Raw genomic sequence first — 12,500 nt, forward strand, 5'->3', positions numbered from 1 at the left:
GAAACAAACCCTGAACCGCGCCAAGTACGAAAGGAACGGCGCGCAGTAGGGGTTTAAAACAAAGCTGGTCCCAAAACCGCGCCAAGTACGAAAAGAACAGCGCGGTCGAGACTCGGAAGAAAAAGCTTTCAAAGTGTCGTAGCACGATGCACACTGCTGTTCGTGTGGAACAAACGTGACTACCGTGCTGTACGGTGGAGTTCTGTGCGCAAAAGCGGCGGGTGTGTTTCTAAGCACCACAGCGTTGTGTCAAAAAAGAGGTGCCTGAGAGAAACGCATGCGACTGCCGTGCTTTGCGGCATAGCACCGTGCGCAAAAACGGTGCGCATGCAAGAGGTGTCAGAGCTAGCGAACTTTTGCCACGAGCAACAGGTCACTAAAAGCCTATAGATGACGGTGTTGGAGGAAAAGAAAAATATCGAGAAAGCACTGCGGTGTGCCGTGCGTAGGGACGGGCGCGCGTGCCACATGCCGCCGAAATATGGGTGTCGGAGAAAACAGAGTGCCGCGCGTAACGAGGGGCGCGCGTGTTACAGAGAGATATGCCCAAACGCATGAAAGTGTACGCAGGTGTTTTAAGGCAGTTTTTTTTTTTCCTCATTTTGATGTCGCCCCGGCTGACGCGGTTTTCGTTTTTCCGTGCCGCCCCGGCTGACGCGGTTTTCGTTTTTCCGTGCCGCCCCGGCTGACGCAGTTTTTGCGCCGCCCCGGCTGACGCGGTTTTCGCGCCGCCCCGGCTGACGCGGTTCCGACTTTGCACTTTTTGGCTCACCCCGGCTGGCGGCCCACTCACTCGATCGCCAGGTCTGTTTGCCCCGGTGGTTCCACCGCCAGGCTTAAGCGCGAACTTTTTTTGTTTGTTTTCTTTTGATTAAGCGCAAGCTTTTTTCTTTGTTTTCTTTTGATTAAGCGCGGGCTTTTTTCTTTGTTTTTTTTGCATTCGCCCCGGCAGACGCGGTTTTTGCGCCGCCCCGGCTGACGCGGTTTTTGCCGCCCCGGCTGACGCAGTTCGGACTTAGCACTTTTCGGCTGTGCCTGGCTGGCGGCCCACTCACTCGATCGCCATGTCTGTTTGCCACAGTTTTCCCGGTGGTGCCGCACCCGGGCTCGCCCCGGCTGACGCAGTTTTCGCGCCGCCCCGGCTGACGCGGTTTCGTGCCGCCCCGGCAGACGCGGTTTTCGCGCCGCCCCGGCAGACGCGGTTTTTTGCGCCGCCCCGGCTGACGCGGTTTTTTGCCGCCCCGGCTGACGCAGTTCGGACTTGGCACTTTTTGGCTGAGCCTGGCTGGCGGCCCACTCACTCGATCGCCATGTCTGTTTGCCACAGTTTTCCCGGTGGTGCCGCACCCGGGCTCGCCCCGGCTGACGCAGTTTTCGCGCCGCCCCGGCTGACGCGGTTTCGTGCCGCCCCGGCAGACGCGGTTTTTTGCGCCGCCCCGGCTGACGCGGTTTTTTGCCGCCCCGGCTGACGCAGTTCGGACTTGGCACTTTTCGGCTGTGCCTGGCTGGCGGCCCACTCACTCGATCGCCATGTCTGTTTGCCACAGTTTTCCCGGTGGTGCCGCACCCGGGCTCGCCCCGGCAGACGCGTTTTTTTTTTTTCTTTCGCCCCGGCTGACGCAGTTTTCGCGCCGCCCCGGCTGACGCGGTTTCGTGCCGCCCCGGCAGACGCGGTTTTTTGCGCCGCCCCGGCTGACGCGGTTTTTGCCGCCCCGGCTGACGCAGTTCGGACTTAGCACTTTTTGGCTGAGCCTGGCTGGTGGCCCACTCACTCGATCGCCATGTCTGTTAGCCACAGTTTTCCCGGTGGTGCCGCACCCGGGCTCGCCCCGGCTGACGCAGTTTTCGCGCCGCCCCGGCTGACGCGGTTTCGTGCCGCCCCGGCAGACGCGGTTTTCGCGCCGCCCCGGCTGACGCGGTTTTTGCCGCCCCGGCTGACGCAGTTCGGACTTAGCACTTTTCGGCTGTGCCTGGCTGGCGGCCCACTCACTCGATCGCCATGTCTGTTTGCCACAGTTTTCCCGGTGGTGCCGCACCCGGGCTCGCCCCGGCTGACGCAGTTTTCGCGCCGCCCCGGCTGACGCGGTTTCGTGCCGCCCCGGCAGACGCGGTTTTCGCGCCGCCCCGGCTGACGCGGTTTCGTGCCGCCCCGGCAGACGCGGTTTTTTGCCGCCCCAGCTGACGCAGTTCGGACTTAGCACTTTTTGGCTGAGCCTTGCTGGCGGCCCACTCACTCGATCGCCATGTCTGTTTGCCACAGTTTTCCCGGTGGTGCCGCACCCGGGCTCGCCCCGGCAGACGCGTTTTTTTTTTTCTTTCGCCCCGGCTGACGCAGTTTTCGCGCCGCCCCGGCAGACGCGGTTTTCGCGCCGCCCCGGCAGACGCGGTTTTTTGCGCCGCCCCGGCTGACGCGGTTTTTTGCCGCCCCGGCTGACGCAGTTCGGACTTGGCACTTTTTGGCTGAGCCTGGCTGGCGGCCCACTCACTCGATCGCCATGTCTGTTTGCCACAGTTTTCCCGGTGGTGCCGCACCCGGGCTCGCCCCGGCTGACGCAGTTTTCGCGCCGCCCCGGCTGACGCGGTTTCGTGCCGCCCCGGCAGACGCGGTTTTTTGCGCCGCCCCGGCTGACGCGGTTTTTTGCCGCCCCGGCTGACACGGTTCGGACTTTGCACTTTTCGGCTGTGCCTGGCTGGCGGCCCACTCACTCGATCGCCATGTCTGTTTGCCACAGTTTTCCCGGTGGTGCCGCACCCGGGCTCGCCCCGGCAGACGCGTTTTTTTTTTTTTTTTCTTTCGCCCCGGCTGACGCAGTTTTCGCGCCGCCCCGGCTGACGCGGTTTCGTGCCGCCCCGGCAGACGCGGTTTTTTGCGCCGCCCCGGCTGACGTGGTTTTTGCCGCCCCGGCTGACGCAGTTCGGACTTTGCACTTTTTGGCTGAGCCTGGCTGGCGGCCCACTCACTCGATCGCCATGTCTGTTTGCCACAGTTTTCCCGGTGGTGCCGCACCCGGGCTCGCCCCGGCAGACGCGTTTTTTTTTTTCCTTCGCCCCGGCAGACGTGGTTCCCCCCCCCCCCCTCCGTCTTTCTTTTTGTTTTTTTTTTCGCCGCGGCTGAAGTGGATTTTTCGGTGCCTCGACGCCCCGGTAGTCGCGGTTTTTCCGTTTCCGCACGGCCCCGGCTGACGCTGCTCGGTCACAGTCGCCTTTTGTGGTGATTGCAGACTTCTTGAGCGCGGGTGTTTTTTTTTTTTGTTGTTGTTGTTGTTTTATTACGCATTCGCTCCAGCAGACGCTGTTTAGACTTTTTGTTTCCTCTTTTATCCTGCGACGAGGTGACGAGGTTTATTCGGTGCCCCGCCGCCCCGGCTGAAGTGATTTTTCCTGTCCCGTGCCGCCCCGGCTGACGCGGTTGGGACTTCGCGTTTGTTCGGCCGCCACGGGTTTTGGCGCACTCGCTCGGTTGCTTGTTGTTGCCACTTGTTGCGAACCCAGGTTTCTTGAGCGAGCGCGGGCGTTTTTTCTTCCTTTCTTTCTTTGTTCTATGTGTTAGCGAATCGGCCTTTAATATCACACGAGGACTCACAACCAACAATTTTCAGTTTGAAGTGTAAAAAATCTGCAGGTGTTGACGTAACTGACTTGCCCCGTACCCTTGAGTACATCCATGAAGTTCTCGTAGTACTACTAAATCGCATTATTCCAAGTGGAGAAATTCCCATAAACTTGCAAACCTCTACACGAAAATCGGTGCGCGTGATAAAGTTGAAAATTATCGTCCGATATCAAATGTGCCTTCTATAACACAAATTCTAGGAAAAAAAAAAAAAAAAAACACTTGTTCGCCGTTTTCTGCGCCGTGACTGGCAGCACTCCGGCGAAGCGAAACGGGGTCGATTCGAGCACGATATCGGCGTCTTTCGACGTGCTCGCCGGCGACCGTCGCACGAGTACGTCGCACGAGCGCGTCTGCCGGGGCGCCGTTTGCGAAGCCGACGCAAAAGTGGGAACCGCCGCTCGGATGATCGCCGCTTTCGGCAGAGTGAGTGTTGGCACTCCGGGGAAGCGAAACAGCGTGAATGCGCCCACGAAATCGGCGTATTTTGAAGTGCCCGCCGGCGACCGTCGCACGAGTACGGTAAACCGCGTCAGCCGGGGCGTAGTTCGGGACGCCGACGAAAAAGTGGGAAGCGCAACTCGGATCTTCGCCGTTTTTGCAGGAGTGAGTGGCGGCCCTCCTGCGAGACCAAGAAGCATCGATTCGTGCACGAATTCGGCGCCTTTCGACGTGATCGCCGGCGACCGTCGCTCGAGTAGGGCAAACCGCGTCTGCCGGGGCGGGCTTCGGGACGCCGATGCGAAAGTGGGAAACGCTGCTCGGATGTTCGCCGTTTTTGGCCGAGTGAGTGCTGGCACTCGGGCGAAGCCAAACGGGGCCGATTACGGCACGATATCGGCGTCTTTCGACGTGCCCGCCGGCGACCGTCGCACGAGTACGGTAAACCGCGTCAGCCCGGGCGGAGTTCGGGACGCCGATGCGAAAGTGGAGAACGCCGCTCGGATCTTCGCCGTTTTTGGAGGAGTGAGTGGCGGCACTCCGGAGAAGCCAAGGAGCGCCAATTAGCGCACGATATCGGCGTCTTTCGACGCGCTCGCCGGCGACCGTCGCACGAGTAGGGCAAACCGCGTCTGCCGGGGCGGGGTTTACGACGCCGACGCAAAAGTGGGAACCGCCGCTCGGATGTTGGCCGTTTTTGGCAGAGTGAGTGCTGGCACTCCGGCGACGCGAAAGAGCGCGAATGCGCCCACGAAAGTGGCGTATTTGGACGTGCGTGACGGCGACCGCTGCAGGAGTACGAAAAACCACGTCAGCCGGGGCGAGCGACACACGGCGGTCTGGGTGCTTATCGCTGCTATTATAGGGGCACCCCGGCAGACGCAGAAAAAAAAAAAAAAATTTTCGACCTTCTTTTTTGCTGGTCGAGCTCGGGTAACCCAGGTCGCAATGGGAGCCGCGCACGAAAGCGGCGTCGCGAGACGCGTTCGCGGTCGCTAGTCGCACGAGCTCGGCAACCGCGTCAGCCGGCGCGGAGTTCGGGATGCCGACGGCTAAGTGGGTACCGCTGCTCGGATGTTCGCCGTTTTTGGCCGAGTGAGTGCTGGCACTCCGGTGAAGCCAAGGAGCGCCAATTCGTGCACGATATCGGCGTCTTTCGACGTGCCCGCCGGCCACCGCCGCACGAGTACGGCAAACCGCGTCTGCCGGGGCGGGGTTCGCGACGCGTACGCAATAGTGGGAACCGTCGCTCGGATGTTCGTCGTCTTTGGCCGAGCGAGTGCTGGCAATCCGGCGAAGCCGAACGGAGCCGATTCGGGCACGATATCGGCGTCTTTCCACGTGCTCGCCGGCGACCGTCGCACGAGTACGGTAAACCGCGTCAGCCGGGGCGGAGTTCGGGACGCCGATGCGAAAGTGGGAAGCGCCGCTCGGATCTTCGCCGTTTTTGGAGGAGTCAGTGGCGGCACTCCGGTGAAGCCAAGGTGCGCCAATTCGCGCACGATATCGGCGTCTTTCGACGTGCCCGCCGGCCACCGTCGCACGAGTACGGCAAACCTCGTCTGCCGGGGCGGGGTTTGCGACGCCGACGCAAAAGTGGGAACCGCCGCTCGGATGTTCGCCGTTTTTGGCAGAGTGAGTGCTGGCACTCCGGCGAAGCGAAAGAGCGCGAATGCGCCCACGAAAGTGGCGTGTTTGGACGTGCTTGACGACGACCACCGCAGGAAAACGAAAAACCACGTCAGCCGGGGCGAGCGACCCATGGCGGTCTGGGTGCTTATCGCTGCTATTATAGGGGCACCCCGGCAGACGCAAAAAAAAAAAATTTTTTTTCGACATTCTTTTTTGCTCGTCGACCTCGGGTGACCCAGGTCGCAGTGGGAGCCGCGCACGAAAGCGGCGTCGCGAGACGGCTTCGCGGTCGCTAGTCGCACGAGCTCGGCAACCGCGTCTGCCGGGGCGGAGTTCGGGACGCCGACGGCTAAGTGGGAACCGCCGCTCGGATGTTCGCCGTTTGTGGCCGAGTGAGTGCTGGCACTCCGGCGAAGCCAAACGGGGCCGATTCCGGCACGATATCGGCGTCTTTCTACGTGCTCGCCGGCGACCGTCGCACGAGTACGGCAAAGTGCGTCTGCCGGGGCGGGGTTTGCGACGCGTACGCAATAGTGAGAACCGTCGCTCGGATGTTCGTCGTCTTTCGCCGAGCCAGTGCTGGCACTCCGGCGAAGCCGAACGGAGCCGATTCGGGCACGATATCGGCGTCTTTCCACGTGCTCGCCGGCGACCGTCGCACGAGTACGGTAAACCGCGTCAGCCGGGGCGGAGTTCGGGACGCCGATGCGAAAGTGGGAAGCGCCGCTCGGATCTTCGCCGTTTTTGGAGGAGTCAGTGGCGGCACTCCGGTGAAGCCAAGGTGCGCCAATTCGCGCACGATATCGGCGTCTTTCGACGTGCCCGCCGGCCACCGTCGCACGAGTACGGCAAACCTCGTCTGCCGGGGCGGGGTTTGCGACGCCGACGCAAAAGTGGGAACCGCCGCTCGGATGTTCGCCGTTTTTGGCAGAGTGAGTGCTGGCACTCCGGCGAAGCGAAAGAGCGTGAATGCGCCCACGAAAGTAGCGTATTTGGACGTGCTTGACGGCGACCGCCGCAGGAGTACGAAAAACCACGTCAGCCGGGGCGAGCGACCCACGGCGGTCTGGGTGCTTATCGCTGCTATTATAGGGGCACCCCGGCAGACGCAGAAAGAAAAAAAAAATGGGGACATGGCGTGCGTCACCGTGCGGCTTCGCAGCGTTGCCGAAGTCGCCGAGCCCTTCGACTGAGCCGAACGGCGGACAGGGAACGTTGGTCGGCCGTTCTAACCTGTCGGTGCCACGCCGAGACGTCGTTAAGGAAAACCGCGTCGTGGGCCTCTACGACGCCGTCGAGTCGTTGTACGTTTGGTGTCCAGCGTGTCAGCGGCGAGTAGCGGACACGTCGTTCACGACTTCGGTCTTTCGCAGTCGACGCGAACTTGCGGAGAGTCGTGGTGCCTCACGTTTTCGGCAGAAACCGCGGCGGAATTTTCCCGTGCGTGCGCGCACGACCTCGGTGCTGTGCCGTCAGCGTAGTGTTGCACAAACTCGTGGCCTACCCAAGGTGCGGTACGTTTGCGGCCGTATCCTCGGTGGGAATTTCGTGAGTAGGGTCGCAAATTCTACGACCTCGGCGGGTTTGAGAGCGACGTAGACTTGTGGCACGCTCAACATGCCACACGTTTCGGGGCACACCCGCGGTGAAATTTTCTCGAGTACGCTCGTATTAGGGCCCAAGGAGGTCTGGGTACTTATCGCTGCTATTATGTGGGGGTTCTCGTGAGCGGCGTACGCGAAAGCGACCGGGTGTCTGATATGCGGCGGGCTTCGGCCTCGTCAAGCGTGTCCTCGGGTCTGCTCCAGGGGAATCCACGGCAGTCGTCTGCAGCCTCATCCGCTTGATGCGTTAGGGGCTGGTTGTCGGACGGTGCCGTTTTACCACGATATCGAGGTGTGTTCCGTGTCGTCCTCGGGCGATTCAGATGCGAAAGCGCCGAAGACGCGGGCGTGACCCGTCGTCTGGCGGCTTTGCAGTCTCGGCTCCGTTGCTAGTTCCGGCCGGTCCACCGACAGTGCAGCGGGCTTGGGCAACCCGCACGGCGCGACCGAGTCGATGCAACGAAAAAGAGCGAGCATGAACGTGCTTCTTGCCGCACGGCTCCCACTCGTCTTTCGGGAAGGTTGTGCCGTAGCGAGCTCGAACGCCGTCATCTCGGAGTGCAAAATAAGCGTGTTGGGGCGCCTGAAGGTGGCCTCCGCCGCACACAGACTGCGTCCGGCCCGCCGAGGGCGAGGACGGACGCGCAGTCGAACGATTACCTGGTTGATCCTGCCAGTAATCATATGCTTGTCTCAAAGATTAAGCCATGCATGTCTAAGTACATGCCGAAATAAGGCGAAACCGCGAATGGCTCATTAAATCAGTTATGGTTCCTTAGATCGTTTCTTCCTACTTGGATAACTGTGGCAATTCTAGAGCTAATACATGCAGTGAGCCTGGAGCCCTTTGGGTAACGGGTGCTTTTATTAGACCAAGATCGATCGGGTTTCGGCCCGTATTGTGTGGTGACTCTGGATAACTTTGTGCTGATCGCATGGCCACGAGCCGGCGACGTTTCTTTCAAGTGTCTGCCTTATCAACTTTCGATGGTAGGTTACTTGCTTACCATGGTTGTTACGGGTAACGGAGAATCAGGGTTCGATTCCGGAGAGGGAGCCTGAGAAACGGCTACCACATCCAAGGAAGGCAGCAGGCGCGCAAATTACCCACTCCCGGCACGGGGAGGTAGTGACGAAAAATAACAATACGGGACTCTTTTGAGGCCCCGTAATTGAAATGAGTACACTCTAAATCCTTTAACGAGGATCAATTGGAGGGCAAGTCTGGTGCCAGCAGCCGCGGTAATTCCAGCTCCAATAGCGTATACTAAAGCTGCTGCGGTTAAAAAGCTCGTAGTTGGATCTCAGTTCCAGACGAGTAGTGCATCTACCCGATGCGACGGCTCGGACTGAACATCATGCCGGTTCTTTCTTGGTGCACTTCATTGTGTGCCTCGAGATGGCCGGTGCTTTTACTTTGAAAAAATTAGAGTGCTCGACGCAGGCGAGTCGCCTGAATAAACTTGCATGGAATAATAGAACAAGACCTCGTTTCTGTTCTGTTGGTTTTTGGAATACGAGGTAATGATTAAGAGGGACGGACGGGGGCATTCGTATTGCGGCGCTAGAGGTGAAATTCTTGGACCGTCGCAAGACGAACTACTGCGAAAGCATTTGCCAAGAATGTTTTCATTGATCAAGAACGAAAGTCAGAGGTTCGAAGGCGATCAGATACCGCCCTAGTTCTGACCATAAACGATGCCAACCAGCGATCCGCCTGAGTTACTCAAATGACTCGGCGGGCAGCTTCCGGGAAACCAAAGTATTTGGGTTCCGGGGGAAGTATGGTTGCAAAGCTGAAACTTAAAGGAATTGACGGAAGGGCACCACCAGGAGTGGAGCCTGCGGCTTAATTTGACTCAACACGGGAAAACTTACCCGGCCCGGACACTGGGAGGATTGACAGATTGAGAGCTCTTTCTTGATTCGGTGGATGGTGGTGCATGGCCGTTCTTAGTTGGTGGAGCGATTTGTCTGGTTAATTCCGATAACGAACGAGACTCTAGCCTATTAAATAGGTGCGGGGTTCCCAGCACCTTACAACCTTCTTAGAGGGACAAGCGGCTCCTAGCCGCACGAAACAGAGCAATAACAGGTCTGTGATGCCCTTAGATGTCCGGGGCCGCACGCGCGCTACACTGAAGGAAGCAGCGTGTCTTTATCCCTGTCTGAAAAGACTGGGTAACCCGTGGAACTTCTTTCGTGATTGGGATAGGGGCTTGCAATTGTTCCCCTTGAACGAGGAATTCCCAGTAAGCGCGAGTCATAAGCTCGCGTTGATTACGTCCCTGCCCTTTGTACACACCGCCCGTCGCTACTACCGATTGAATGATTTAGTGAGGTCTTCGGACCGATGTCCGGCGCGGCCTTTCGGTTGCGCCGGTCTGTTGGAAAGATGACCAAACTTGATCATTTAGAGGAAGTAAAAGTCGTAACAAGGTTTCCGTAGGTGAACCTGCGGAAGGATCATTAACGGATTGTGAAGGGTGAGCGCCTCAGCTGCGTCTGCGCCCGACACTTTCTGCCGCTGACCCCGTTTGGACGCGGGGTCGGCTTTTCCCCACGGGGCTGCCTGAATGTGGAGCGGCACCCCGTGACAAATTGTTGCGCCCAGCGGACGCCAACACCGCGACCTTGGACGGTCGGCCAGGTGGCGGACGCGGGTACAAACGGCGCAACGCACTCATAGGTCGGCTTTCGACCCGCCACTGCACCGTGGCTCGAAGCGCTCGAAATGCGCGACCCGACCGCTGCGGGACCGCCTAGTACTGTAAACAGGAGCGGCGGAGCGCGAACGGCGAGTCGTGGTTACGTCGGTAGAAGGCGAGGCTGCGCGTTCCCGAAACGCCAGCCGAGTGCCCTCCCGACCGTTCGAGCGTGCAAGAACGAGACCCGACAATCGCGCGGCGACTGCCAAGTACGAGAGGAACGGCACAAGCGTCGGCGGTCGGTCAAGGAACTGGCGATGTGACGGGTCCGCTGTGCACCAGTGCATACCGTCCCGCCGTCCGCGGCAAGCGCCTCCGCGTCCTCGGGTGACGGAGGCTGCCGGTCGGTTCTTGCAGGCGAGGGATCTCGCTGGCACCGGTTCGCGTTGACGCGCGGCCGGTCATGGCACGGCGATGCGACGGCCGAGGTGCGCAGTACTCGATGGAGGAACCGCACGCTCCGATGACCGTCCCGCCCTCCGCGGCGTATGCGTACCGACCGTAATGGTTGCAGCAGCGCCGGCCGGCTTTTGAATTCGCCACACGAAACACGGTGCGAGATCGCGGTTAGGGGAGCGTCGACGTTGCCAGGCGTTTTGCTTGCTGCCGAGGGAAAGGCGGCACGGCCACGTCGCGCTCGTCGCGATTAGCGGGTCTGCGCGCTTTGGGAAGGTGCCGCAACGACTTGCCGAAAGAGGAAGCACGGAAGAACGAGGGACTTGGACGTCCCGACAATTGAACGCACTTGCGGCCAGGCCCTTGCTGGCTTCGTTCTTCCGCCTCGAGTAGGCTCGTACGCGGCTCCGGCGCCGAAAGTGGTCCTTGGCACCGACTTCGGTGGACGTGGGAAGTGCCGCGCAAGTACGGCGCGCCTGGCTCCACCTGTTGGCTAAAGTAGGCAGCCGGATCGGCATTTTGGTGTGCGGTGGCAAACCGTGGATGCGAAAAAAGCTTGTGCGATTTCGTGGAACAAAAAGCGGGGGTCCCCCTTTTTATGCGGAGGAGACCGACCCGCCCGCCGTGGTGAACCGCGACGCCACGGTAAAAACGGGAGAGGCTTGTCGATGGGACCGTGCATCCCGCGCTCCACGGAGGCCGGGAGGCGGCCGCCCGAGGAAATGTGTAGCCGTCGAGGCCCGCATCTGCGTGCACTCTTATCCAAATGGGTGTACCGCAGGCATTTTCTGGTTAGGCGGGCCAATGAGAGCGAGCACACAACGATACCTACGGGTCCGGCTTGGAGAACCGGCTTCGACGCCTCCCGAGTATTTATAGAGGGGTGGACCACGAAAGCACTCGCAAGTAGCGGAAGCGAAACGCCGTCCGAAACACACCGTTTGCTCGATTTGCGGCAGCCGAAAAAGGCGCGGCAGAGTTTTGGAGTCCAAGCGTGCGCTGAAAAGCGCCCTTCTTGGCCACTGTTTGGCCGAGTGCCAGAAACGTTTGGTTTTGACTGTACGGAATTGAACAAACACTTTTTCACGACTCTAAGCGGTGGATCACTCGGTTCTCGGGTCGATGAAGAACGCAGCCAGCTGCGAGACTTGGTGTGAATTGCAGGACACACTGAGCACTGATTCTTTGAACGCACATTGCGGCCTTGGGTCTTCCCTTGGCTTCGTCTGTCTGAGGGTCGGATCACATATCAAGAGAGCCTTCGGCGCACAAGGGAACGTGAGCCGTCGACTCGTTTTGACCGCGTCGGCAACACGGACAGCACGCTGAACACCTCACAGCGAGCGCCAACAGCGGCCACTCAAGGGCGAGACGGTGGCGACCGTCGTGCCAGAGCCCAACCGAAACGGGGGCGACCGACTGCATTGAGGATGTGGCACCTCGTTGAGACCGCCGCAGGACTTCGAGTCGGAAGGAAGCCTGCAGGGAAAGTGCGGTCGAGGTTGCGTACTCCTCTCTGCGACCGGGCGCGCAAGAGCTGCGAGAGCCACGGACGCGCAACTTTAACGCACGGTAAACACGAGGAGCGAAAGCCGGCCAGCAAAGCTTCTCCAGCCGTGCGCAAAGTGCGCGAGATCGCAGCCTTGCGTTGCGCTTGTTGCCCTCGAAGTAAGCAGGGTGTCCCGTAGACCGGGCGCTCGAACACGCTGCGGGGCCGTGCCTCCTCCAGGCTTTGCCGCGCGAACAGGGAACGTTCGCGCGCAAAGCGCAGGGAGGTGAGGAGGCTGCGCCCGACGTTTGCGGTTCGCTGCGTACGCGGTTGATGCGGAGAGCACGGCGCGACGACTTGCCGCGAAGCGGAAAAAGTCTCCCGCACGAGTTGGCGAAACGTTGGCGAAGCTTAAGGCGTTCTCGTCGTAGTCCGCCGTCGGTCTAAGTGCTTCGCAGTTCCCGTCCCGTTCAAAAAACTGGGCCACTCCAGTTGGGGCGGGGGCGACGCTACACGAGACGATGCCTCTCGCCAGGCTGCGTGGCTGCCCTTGCGGCGGCGGCGACTGGCCTCGGCGGTGTTTGGGCTTTCGACACGGTCGTTTATCACGCAACTGC

At 60.2% G+C, this 12,500-nt stretch overlaps 2 non-coding genes across 2 annotated transcripts; both read left to right on the top strand.

Moving 5' to 3' along the window:
• Positions 1-7,947: 7,947 nt before the first annotated feature.
• Positions 7,948-9,762, top strand: LOC142791797 (small subunit ribosomal RNA). Its single transcript, XR_012890425.1, has one exon. It is a non-coding gene; the product is annotated as a small subunit ribosomal RNA (ribosomal RNA).
• A 1,719-nt stretch (positions 9,763-11,481) lies between these two features.
• On the top strand, positions 11,482-11,634 carry LOC142791773 (5.8S ribosomal RNA). Its single transcript, XR_012890402.1, has one exon. It is a non-coding gene; the product is annotated as a 5.8S ribosomal RNA (ribosomal RNA).
• The last annotated feature ends 866 nt before the right edge of the window (positions 11,635-12,500 follow it).

Source organism: Rhipicephalus microplus, unplaced genomic scaffold, assembly GCF_043290135.1.
Source record: "Rhipicephalus microplus isolate Deutch F79 unplaced genomic scaffold, USDA_Rmic scaffold_188, whole genome shotgun sequence".
In the NCBI taxonomy this organism is placed as follows: domain Eukaryota; kingdom Metazoa; phylum Arthropoda; class Arachnida; order Ixodida; family Ixodidae; genus Rhipicephalus; species Rhipicephalus microplus.